The sequence below is a fragment of the Petaurus breviceps genome, unplaced genomic scaffold (genome assembly GCF_028583685.1).
Source record: "Petaurus breviceps papuanus isolate PSGF00001 unplaced genomic scaffold, PetGlider_PUasm1.0 118, whole genome shotgun sequence".
In the NCBI taxonomy this organism is placed as follows: domain Eukaryota; kingdom Metazoa; phylum Chordata; class Mammalia; order Diprotodontia; family Petauridae; genus Petaurus; species Petaurus breviceps.
The window spans coordinates 10654908-10667190 of record NW_027185616.1 but is presented as its reverse complement, the minus strand read 5'-3'; the positions used below and the strand labels follow the sequence as shown (position 1 = coordinate 10667190).

At 39.6% G+C, this 12283-nt stretch overlaps 1 pseudogene; it reads left to right on the top strand.

Moving 5' to 3' along the window:
• Positions 1-658: 658 nt before the first annotated feature.
• LOC138160830 (nucleolin pseudogene) lies at positions 659-3171 on the top strand (annotated as a pseudogene).
• The last annotated feature ends 9112 nt before the right edge of the window (positions 3172-12283 follow it).

Sequence of the window (12283 nt, the reverse complement as noted above, 5' to 3'; positions counted from 1 at the left end):
TCATAGGAGACCGATATATTGTCAAATTTTAGAAAACTAACCTGGGGGGAGGAGACTCAGGCCTAAAGATTCCTTTATGTTTTGTTGGAAGAATACTCCCTAATATGATGCTGAATGCATGCTCTTTGTCAATTAGATATTAAAGAAGGATGTAAAAGGACTTTCTTTCTAAGTCCTTCTCAGAACAGAGAAAATAACCTTGATAAGCAGAAAGTTATTGTTCAAAAAATAGACTTAAAGCCCAATAGTAGTGTTTAGTTGCTATATGGATAAGTATTCCAAGGGCTTGGGGCATCTGGAAGCAAGCAAAGGAAGGATATGTCATATTTAAGTGTCTGAGAACTGGCAGACTTTTCCATGAGGAAGAAAACAGCCAAAAGTTCATTCTCTAGTCTGATACTAAGTATATAGGGACTTTCAAAAAGACATGAAGCATAAACTTCAGTACTCTAAGATAAAAAAGAGATGACAAAGCCCTTTCTTCTTCCTTTGGGAAAGGGGTAGTATCTTAACTGAAAAATTCAGTTCAAGCCAGAAACTGGAAAACAAAGCTACACAACATGATTTTGAGCAGAATCATTCCTGGCACGAATCAGCAGTGACCAGAAGACTAACCAAGCAGTGACCAGGCAAACTTAATGAGAGGCGATACCTGGCAATGACAACATGTCACACTGATGTGCACATGTGCACACATCACCTAATGCACACACATCCCTACCAGGCTGTCTGCCTAGAAGACCCTGCGCACCTCACAAAACCAGTGAAAAGCAGCTCTGGTGAAAGCAGTGCAGTGATAACAACAGAAGACATCAGTAGTCCTGCTGCACCTGTTCCACTCATGTGCCCGGTCATGTGTGTTCCTTCTGTATGTGCCCCTCCATGTGGAATTAACAGGTGTGCCCACTTTTCCCACTGATGACACATATTCATGAAAGTGCATCTTTGGTTTATTGCTATATTTCTATTCTATATTCTATATTGCGATATTTCTTACTATTTCATTAAATGCCTTTATTTTGAATTAATTTTTGTTCTATGGTAGACTGGAAGTAAGCACATTAGAGGCTTGTAATATGTGGTTTTTAATATATATATTAAACAAGTGGTCATCTAGTCTTTGCCTTGAGTCAAAGGAAAACCCACCACTTCCTAAAATAGCCTATTCTGATTTTATTATTATTATTATTTTAATTATTAGAAAGAGGTAGGTGGCCTAGTAGAAAGAGCACTAGATCTGGAGTCAAGAAGATCTGAGCTCAAATCCAGCCTCACACATTTACCTGGGCGAGTCACTTAACCCTGTTTGCCTCAGTTTCCTCATTTGTAAAATGAGCTAGAGAAGGAAATACGAAACTACTCCAATATCTTTACCTGGAAAATCCCAAATAGGGTCGCAAGCAGTTGCATGCTATTGAAATAATTGAACAAATTATCAGAAAATAAATTATAAGAAAATCCTTACCTTATGTTGTCTAAATCTATCTCTGTGCAATTTCTCCCAGTACTGCCCTCTGTGAACAAGTACAAATCTAATTCCTCCTTTATAGGCTAGCCTTTCAAATAGTTAAAGCCCATTATTATCCCTCCCTTCTTTCAAACTTCCCTTTTATTTATATAAGTAACCACCATCCTCCCATTTACCTAGACTTAAAACCAAGGTGTTGTACCCACACATCCAATATGTCACATTGTCCTTTCATTTCTACTTCTCCTCTGACACAGACCCCAACCTGATAAAGGCCCTTCATCACCTCACACCTGAACTATTGCAATAACCTGCTCATTGATATCCCTGCCTCATGTCTCTCCCAGTTCCATTCCATCTTCTCCTCAGAATTCAAAGAGATCTTCCTAAAAGACATGTTTGACCCGCCCCCACTAGTGCACATGTCTGGATAGTGCACACGAGGGCACAGAGTTTACCACATTGGCCCGGAATGACAGGTCCAAGCCAGGTCCGGGATCATATCTGCAGGTGGCAGCCTCGGGGAGGCCAGGAATGGCCTGAGCCAAGCCAGGTTCAAACCTTGGTCTCTGGGCGGCAGCAGGCCCCAGGTCCCTTCTCAGCTGTCAGAAGGGCAGACTGCTAAGAATCAAGGTGATCCAAAGAAAATGACCCCTCCACCAAAAGAAGTAGAAGACAAGTGAAGATGAGGACATTTCAGAAGAAGAAGAAGAAAGCAGTGGGGAAGAGGCTGCAGTTCCTCAGAAGAAGGTCAAAAGGGCTGTGGCCACACCAGCAAAGAAGGTACCACCAACCAAAAAAGCTGTGGTTGCTCCCACACCAGCCAAGAAAGCAGCCATGACTCCTGGCAAAAAGGTGGCCACCCCCACCAAAGCTGCCATCACTCCAGGCAAGAAGGGAGCCACCCAGCTAAGCCAACCACCACTCCTGCAAAAGCAGCAGTGCCCCCCAGCCAAAGAGGCAAAAAATGGAAAAAATGCCAAGAAGGAGGACAGTGAATATGAGGAGGATGAAGAATTTGAGCTTCCCAAAGGCACAAAGATAGGAGTAACTCCTGCCAAATAAGACTCTGGGGAGGAGGAGGACAGTGATAAGGGTGAAGAAGATGAGGATGACTCTGCAGAAGAAGCCAAGGACACCGTACCTGCCAAAGGGAAGGCTGCTGCCATGAGAGCCACTGCCAGGAAACCTGAGAAGATCCAGGAATTGGAGCAAGATGATGAAGATGAGAAGGAAGAGGAGAAGGGGGAAGAAGAGGAAGGGCTCGTGAAAGAAACACCTGGAAAGAGGAAGAAGGAAATGGGCAAACAGAAGGCCCCCAAAGCCGAGAGACAGAAACTAGGGCTGAAACCTCTACAAATTTCAGTCTCTCCTCTGGTAACCTTAACTTCAACAAAACCACTTCTGAGCTCAAAACCAATATCACAGACTTCTTTGAGAAAAAGGACCTCACCATTGTATACGTTGGCATTGGTGCCACCAGGAATTTTGGCTTCGGGAACTTGCATCTGCATGGAAAAGGCCCTAGAACTCAGTGGCTCCAAAGTGGCTCTGAAATTAAGCTGGAAAAAGAAGAAGAAAACAAGAAAGACCAAGACCAGAGGCAATTCTTCATCAAGAATCTGCCCCCTAAAATAACTCAGGAGGAACTCAAGGAAGTGCTTGAAGATGCTATTGAGGTCAGACTGGTCTGCACCAATTGATATTTTATATAAAAAAAAAATATATATATATATGTATATATATATCAGTATATATCAGTTATATTGTGTATTGTTATTTGTGTGATGCCTCCCTAATTAGAATGCAAGCTTCTTGAAGGCAGAGACAGTGTCTTTGTTTTTCTATGTATTCTCCAGGCTTAGCACATACCTGACATGTAGTAAACACTTAATAAATGCTTTTTGAATTGACTAATTGACTAAACAACCTCAGTTCCTTCAAGTGCTTTTCATATGTCATGAACTCAAGGTCCTACAACCTCCTAGTTAGCCTCCTGGGGATGTCCTCCAGATTTTCTATGTCCTCCCTGAAAGTGCGGTTCCCAGAACTGAACATAATACTGTAGATGTGATCTAAGCAGAGCAGAGTACAATGGGACAATCACCTCCTTATTCCTGAAATCCGTGCCTCTTAATGCTGCAACATCACATGAGCAGAGGCGGAGCCAAGATGGCAGAGTAAAAGCAGGAACTTGCTTGAGCTCGTCCCTCAGTCACCTCCAAATACCTGTAAAAAATAAGTCTGAACAGATTTTACAGCTACAGAGCCCACAAAACAACAGTATGAAATACTTCTCCAGCTGAAGACAGCCTGGTAAGCCGAAAGGAAGGGTCTATTGCACAGGGCTGGGAGCAGGTCACAGTCCCACACGGATCACCAGTCAGGAATGAATCACTGGCAGCTGTAGTGTTTTCCAGACTCCTCAAATCACAAATGCCAAAGACAAAGTAAAAGGTCAGTGGGGAAACCCTGTTGGACCAGGTCCAGCCCCCTGCCCCTGGGGCAGCACAGGTGGTAGCAGCTGCAGCAGCAGCTTCCAGAACTCCAGGTTCACAGATGGTGGGGGACAAAGCAGCTGATCAGAGGGCAATTGAAGGAATCTCTTTGCTAATGTTGAGGTAGGATTCTCTTGCTTTGTCCTGCTGGGATCTGGGTTGCAGTCTGAGGTGGCAGTCCCAGGGTGAGGAGGACTGCTAGCATGGCAGAGCTTGTGGCAGCTGTGTAGAGGGAGTCCTCCTCACAGTTCTCAGGTAGGTGCCTAGAAGAAGCTCGGACAACAACTACACCAAACCCCAGAAATTTGGGACACAGCACTCTCCACTCTGGAAGCAGAGTTCTACCGTGGCAAAGAGCTCAAAAGTCTAGTAATTGGCTAAGAAAATGAGCAAACAGGGGCAGCTAGGTGGCGCAGTGAATAAGCGCACCGGCCCTGGAGTCGGGAGGACCCAGGATCGGTTCTGGCTTCAGGTACTTAACACCCACACAAAAAACCTGGCCATGTAACCTTGAGCAAGTTACTTAACCCCAACTGATTTTTTAAAAAAATTAAAAATTTAAAAAAAGAAAAGAGCAAACAGAGGAAAAGACTTTGTCTTTGGTGTTTATGGTTTGAGAAGTCTGTAAACCGCCATAGCTGCCAGTGATTCAGTTCCAACTGGTGGCCCCTGTGGGACAGACTATAGAATCATTCTTTGATGACAAAGAAGATTAAAATATAGAACCAGAAGAAGACAACAAAGTCAAAATTCCTGCATCAAAAGCCTCCAAGAAAAATATGAATTGGTAGCAGGTCATGGAGGAGCCCAAAAAAAGGATTTTGAAAATCAAGTAAGAGAAGTAGAGGAAAAACTGGGAAGAGAAATGAGAATGAGGCAAGAAAACCATGAAAAATGAGTCAACACCTTACTAAAAAAGATTCAAAAAAAATACTGAAGAAAATAATACCTTAAAAAATAGACTAACTCAAATGGCAAAAGAGGTCCAAAAACTCAATGAGAAGTAGAATGCCTTAAAAAGTAGAATTGGCCAAATGGAAAAGGAAGTTCAAAAGGTCACTGTAGAAAATAATTCCTTCAAAACTAGAATGGAGCAAATGGAAGCTAATGACTTTATGATAAATTAAGATATTATAAAACAGATCCAAAAGATATAGGAATGTTATGGCTTCTAATTAAGGAAGTAGAATACTTGTGGGTAATGGCAGATCTACTATGTGGCCATCCCTATGTGTGGCTGGAATGGAGTGAAGGATATAAAAATTTTCTAACTCAAAAACAGGAGTTGGAGAGGAGAGGAAGATGGTAGGCCAGGTGCTGAACTCTTTGAGAAAGGAGGGAGAATGACTTGGGTTGGGGTAGAGCTCAGTATATTATAGCTACTAAAATTTGAATTGTGTAGAAAATGTTAATTGTATGAACTTTGAAAAAAAGAAAAAGTATTGAGTGAAGAAGCAAAGAGAAAGTCTAAAATTGACAATGGGGGTCAAGGAGTATTCTGTCTTCCCTTTCAGGACCCACATGTTATGGGACATGTGCTCAAGATACAGTGCTGTAAGAAGGGAGCCATGTCTCTTGGAGGGCTAATAGATGGAAAGAATGTATGAGAGAAAGAGTTCCAGGATGAAGGGTAGCTAAATGGAAGGATGGCTCATAGGTCTCCCATAGAGAGGCAAATCTAGAAGTCGGTGGTATTGATTTTATTAGGGTCTTATCACTGGCTCCTCTAACTCGGGAACCAGAATTTCCTCTCCCCCTATTCACCTCTTTCCTACCACAGCAGGTTTAGTTTCTCAGGAGGATGGTCCACCCCTTTTCCTGGAACAACTGCACTATTAATGCCCTCCTGCTTTTGCACCATTTTCTGTACCATTACCAACTCTTTTGAGTCCCATTCCTACCCCTCCTTTCCCAGATGAAAGAATTTCTAGTTAGGGCTCTACTTGAATGGGTTGGAAAATCATGATATCTGATAGTCTAAAGCAAGGCTGTCAGGTAAAGGGCTTCCCCCACGCCCCACCCCCCTCCCATCCACTTTTCTGTCTGTTATATTAACTTTGAATAGTAAATGGATAGTACAGTGCAGTAGTTTAGGAGCTGGGAAAAATTAAATAATAGATTCATAAATCCAAAACAGAACTCAGGTGCCATCTAGTATAACCCTCTCAAATTACAGATGAAGAAACTGAGGGCAATACCCTTCTCCTTTATGGGGAGAGGAGAGAATTTGAACTTATTATAAAAGATGTTGGTCTAAATCTAATTTCCAAGAAACTTTTCCAGTTCTTCCTGGAGTTCTTGACTCTTTTTCTTTTGTTAATATAAGTTTCAGAGATAGAAAAAATTTTCTCCAAGGATTGCTTTAGCTGGTTCCTATAAATTTTGTATGTGTCTCTTATCTATATATTTAACATAGTTATTTACTGTTTCATATTATTTATTGTATGACATGAATATAAATAAAAATCCTTATGCCTGGGTTAAAAAACAGGCTTATCAGCACAAATTTTTATTGAAAAAGATCTGGGGTTTTAGCCAACTAAAAGTTCAATACCCATAAATGGTATGTTATGGTATCTCAAAAAGCTTATGTGATCTTTAAAAAAAAATTATTTATTTTTAGTTTTCAACATTCATTTCCACAAGATTTTGAGTTCCAAATTTTCTCCTCATCTCTCCTCTACTCCCCAACCCAAGACGTCAAGCATACTGATTACCCCTTCTCCCAGTCTGCCCTCTCTTCTATCTCCCCATCAACCCATTTCCCTCTTCTGCCTTACTTTTTCATAGGGCAAGATGGATTTCTATACTCCTGCATGTATATCTTATTTCCAGGTTGCATGTAAAAACAATTTTTAACATTTGTTTTTAAAACTCACCCACTCCCATTGAGAAGATAATCAATTCAATATGGATTATACATATGTAGTTATGCAAAACATTTCCATAGCAGTCATACTGTGATTCACCCCTCCCCATTTTTCAATCTCATAGGGACCTCTGATTCCTCCAACCCTCAGTACTTTCTCAGGGCATTATTCCTATTCTGACTATCCTTCAACCTTAATCCATCAGCTACCCATTTAAACTCTACATTGTCCTCTACCCTTTCATCCCTTGTCCCCTTGATTTCTCTTGCCAAAACTCAGCCTTGGATTAGTCTCATCATTCACCTATTCTGGTCCTACTCACAAGATACTGGCTGAATTTGGAAGAAGTCTTAAAACCAAGCCGACCTACACAATATAAATCCATATTTTCTAACCTCAACTGGTTCCTCACTATAGCAAGTCGGTCCTTCTATTCCTTCCTAATTGATTCCCTGTCTCACTCCTCACATCAATTATTCCATATCTTCTCTTCCCTAATCAAGCACTCCATGTCTCCTCCCCCTGCCTCAGCTGGGGATGTTCAACTCCTCTCCATGTGAACTTGAGCCCATACTCTCCCTTCTTCTGGAGTACATTGCTTCCTCAATCATTCCCTCCATCTCTCAAATCTTCAACTTTTCCCTATCAACCGGTTTCTTCCCTACTACTTTCAAATATACCCAAGTCTCCCTCATCTTTAAAAAACCCTCATTAGAGCTTAACATCTCTTCAAGCTATCATGCTGTATCTTATCCCTTTGACAAACTTTTAAAAATTCCCCTTAGTTCCCTCTCCTCTCACTCACTTTTCAGATTTTTGCAATTTGACTCTCAACCTTATCACTCAATTGAAAATGTTCTCTCCAAAGTTACCATTGGCCTCTTAATGGACAAACTGAATAGTCCTTTCCTAGACTTGATTTTCCTCAACCTATTTGTTGTATTTGATAATTTTATCGATCATCTCCTCCTGGATATTCTCTCCTTTCTGGGTTTTCATGGCACTGGTCTCTCACCATTCACCCCCTACCTGTATGACCAATTCTTCTCAGTCTTCTATACTGGCCCATGATCCCTAACATCCCATATATCCAACCAGTTGATAAATCTTGTTTTTTCTACCCTCACAACATCTCTCACATCAAGTCCCTTCTCTACAATCACATATCTAACAACTTTGTTCAGGCCCTTATCAGTTCTTTCCTAGATTATTTTTTTAATCTCCTAGTCTCCCTTCCCCAAGTTTCTCACTATTCCAGTTTATCCTACACAATGATGCCCAAAAAAGAATTTTCTGTAAGTTAAGATCTGACCATGTGACTACCCTGCTTCACCATCTCCAATGGCTTCCTATTGCTTCTATGATAAAATATAAACTCTTCCATTTATATCTAAAAAAACTACACAACCAGGCCCAATCTATTTTCCAGCATTATTCAACATGGTTTCCTCTTCTATACTATGAGATCCAACCAAATGGTTTCTCTGTCTCTATTGGGGACCGAGGGGAAATGATGGTCAAGGCGATGGTGATGGTAGTTCAAGTTGCCTGGTAAATACTACTTTCCATCTCTCTTTCATGATGCCTTGATACTTCCACAAAGTTAATTGTATGAGTGTATTTCTCACTTAAAGATAACAAGATAGGTAGAAAATTCAAGTAATTAAGTGCAAAATTTAAGGAGGGGCTATTCATTTTGAAGAGGCAATATAATTAGATGGAGAGGGAGCTGATCTGAGAGCCAGGAAGACCTGTATTAAGTCCTGTCTCTAAGAAATTCTAACTGTGTGACATGGGGTAAATCCTAGAGCTCTAGTCAACTTTCCTACACTATATGTTGTAAAGAAAGTGCCAACTTCGGGGCAGCTAGGTGGTGTAGTGAATAGAGCACCGGTCCTGGAGTCAGGAGGACCTGAATTCAAATCCAGCCTCAGACACTTGACACACTTACTAGCCATGTGACCTTGGGCAAGTCACTTAACCCCAACTGCCCTCCAAAAAGCAAAAAAAAAAAAAGTGCCCACTTGCATTGGTAGAGGGAGCCCTTTCACTGGTTCGTTCTCTATAGCATTGAAACTGCAGATCCAGTTCCTATCTCTATTCCTATTCTCTCTACAAAAGGATTTACCATAGGAACTCTTTAGATTGCACTTCACAAAAATATTTGGAAAAGATACTGATGGCATAATTAATTAAAGTATTATGTATAAACTGTATCTAAAATTTAATTTTGAGTACAAATGAATGTAAATGCATACACATTTCATTTTATTTAAAATTAGGAACATAACAAATTAGTAAATATAGTAAAAACATAGTAAAGCCATTTTTTAAAACTTATCAAGAAAAAAAGTAATTTTCCCGAATGAGTCTAAAATAAGATTCAGTTTACAAAAATGCATTTGACATGCAAATATTCAAGAACACATCTGTTATAAAAAGCTAAGTACAAATCCACACAGGTCACAGTCATTCTTATTAAGCCTTACAACTCTTAAAAGGGCAAAATGCACATAATCTTTCCAATTTGTACTGAGAGGCTTTCAAAATTCTTAAGTACAGTCAGGTGGCTAACTTTCATCCCTAACTAGCTTCTGCCTTGTTCCTTAAAGTTTCATTTTCACATTCAGGGTCATCCCTACAGACTATTAGGGAAAGGAGAGGAGAAAAAATGACATTGTGTGCTCATCTTTTCCTTCTCTCCCCGCTCCCCTATTTATCCAGGTGAAATCAGGTTAAGACGGACATCAGGGGCAGCCTTGAAGTGGAAAAGAAGTCACTAATGGGCGATCTGAGGGGTGTGTGGGTGAGTGAAATAGGCAGTCTCAGCTTTTTGTCTGGATAGTTGGGTGTGAGGACATGGATTGGATATGACCCTTAGGTCTTGTTTCAAATAAACTGACTGTATCCATCACCTTCCTTGGCCCAGCAGTGCCATAAGCAAAAATTTGCCGAAAATAGACTCTGTATCCTAGGCAAGGATTCTTCCACACTAAAAAAGAACTTAAAAGCAACTTCTCTATATAGCTAGAAGGCTTTGGGGCAGGCTAGCCTTGTATTATAACAATGTAATCCAGAAAAAAAAGACTTATTCTTTGTTCTCAGACAATATGCCTCCATCCTTCTCCACAATGACACTTTTAAAAGGATTCTGAATATCTTGTCACATAAATGAGGAACTTCTGATTCAAGATTCTATCTTTCAAATTCCATCCAAAATGGCTACCTGAACAATTGCAGACTGCCCAACTCCTATGTAACTAATCCAACAAATACACAAAATTTGCACCAGATTGCATAATGATCAAGAAATCTAACTAAAATCTACAATAAATAATTTCTTTTACCCCAGCACCACACAAAAGGTCAGTGAGAAACTCATGGGCAATAGGAAAAGGAGCTATCAGTAAAGCCAGTGCAAACTCAGGCAAACAAATTTGTATCCTCCAAGCAAGAACAAAGACTCACAAGATACATGTAACCTGCGGGGTTCTGTGTAGGTAGGAAAATCTAGGGGATTCCCCTAAAAGAAGCCCTAGTGAGATCAGAAGACCCCAGGGGTATCATATTGACCAGGGATGGCAGAGTCCAGTGAGGCAGGGCAGCATGGCTCCAAGATCACTGCACTCTGTCCTGAGATTCCAAAAAGAGCCCTGAAATTCCGAGGTTCTGAATTTCAAAATTCCAGGAACCCCAAACTCAGAGAGATGAATATTAGCAAGAACTCAGATAATCCAGGGTAAGACCAAGCAGTGACCACCTCATCCAAAAGTACAGCAGGGGGTAGAGACTGACCTTGCCATAAAGTACCAATCAGTACTTAAAAGAGGAAACATGTGTAGGTCAAAGAAAACACTGACCAGGAAAAAAAATTATTTTAGATCTAGAAATACCCCAAAACTAAGCCTACAAGAAAAAGTAATTCCATAGCAACTGCAGAGACTGAAGGGGAAAGATATATTTTCCACAAAGACTACATGACTACCTAGAAGAAATAAAGCAAAAGATTAGAAATAAAATAAAATAGAATAAAACCCTGAAGGAAAAATTGGAAGAAGAATAGTGCAGAGGACAAAGTGGTAAACCTTACCCAAGAAATGGAATTCCTAAAAACCAGAAAAGAACAAATAGACTTCAGTGATTCCATGTCATAACAAAAAAACGAAAAAAAAAAGTCAAGAATTGAAGAAATATAAGAAAGTAAAAGATATCCAATATTTAAAAAACCACATCTGGAAAATAGGTCAAGGAAATATATAATTTAAGAATCATTTGGAGGGGGAAAAAATAAAACAAAAACCACACAGCAGAGAACAAAAGAAAAAGTAGAAGGAAGCACAGAAAAGCTGGATTGCTTTGAAAACAATGTGTAGGATTTATTACATAGGTTACTGAGAAATGGAAATTTATTTTTTTATATTGAATCTTCTTATGTCCTGCTATATACATGGAAATGTTCTTTTTTTTGCTTTTCTCATTTTGTATTTAAGTTAAAAATGAATTTAAAAAAAAATTTAAAGAATCATTTGAATTTCCAGAAAGCCGTGACTTAAAAAAAAAAAAAGCCTGAATGCTATATTTCAAGTAATCATAATTGCCTAGATCTCTTACAACCAAAGGGCAAAGTAAATATAGAAAGAATGAACTGATCACCTCCTAAAAGGAAAAGTTCCAATGTCATAACCAAAATCCAAAATACTACAAGCATCAGGAAAGGAGTCCAAGTAACATGAAACTATATTCAGGATCACACATGACCTGGTCACTTCTACTTAAAATGAGAGGAATACAATAGTCCAAAAGATAAGCCATATAGGCTTAGAACAGCTTGCCCTGGAAGGCTGACTATAATCCTTCATGGGGAAAAACTGACCTTTAATGGAATAAAAGGTCTTTCAAGCATTTCTGATAAGAAAAACAGAACTAAGTAGGAAATTTAATACACACATTAGTGAATAGAAACCTAGAAAGTTTTTTAATGAGTAATAGGAATGAACTATATGATGACATAGTATCTATGTTGTAATAAAGAGGGAGGGAAAGTGTTTCTTCAAGACCTGAATATCTTCAGGAGACATTAAATGAATTAAGTAAGAAAAAAAAGAATACCTGAGAATGCAATAGTTATGCTCTGGGAGTTTTAAGAAGGAAAAGAAAAGAGAGTATAAAAAGAATACATTTATATAGAAAGGAGTAAGGAAATGGAGTGTATAGGAGGGAGGGTATATAAATATGGAGGAAGAGTTGGGAGAGCAGGCATCAGATGAACCCCATTCTCATCTGAAACAAAGATAGGGCCAAATATACATACAGGTTTGTATAGAAATACATCTAATTCAACAGGGAAACAAACCGGGATAGGAAAGGTAGGGTTAAAGAAAAGAGGTGTCAAAAGCAAAACAAACTTCTAGATCCTTATGGTAGAGGATTTAAAAGGGAAAAATAAG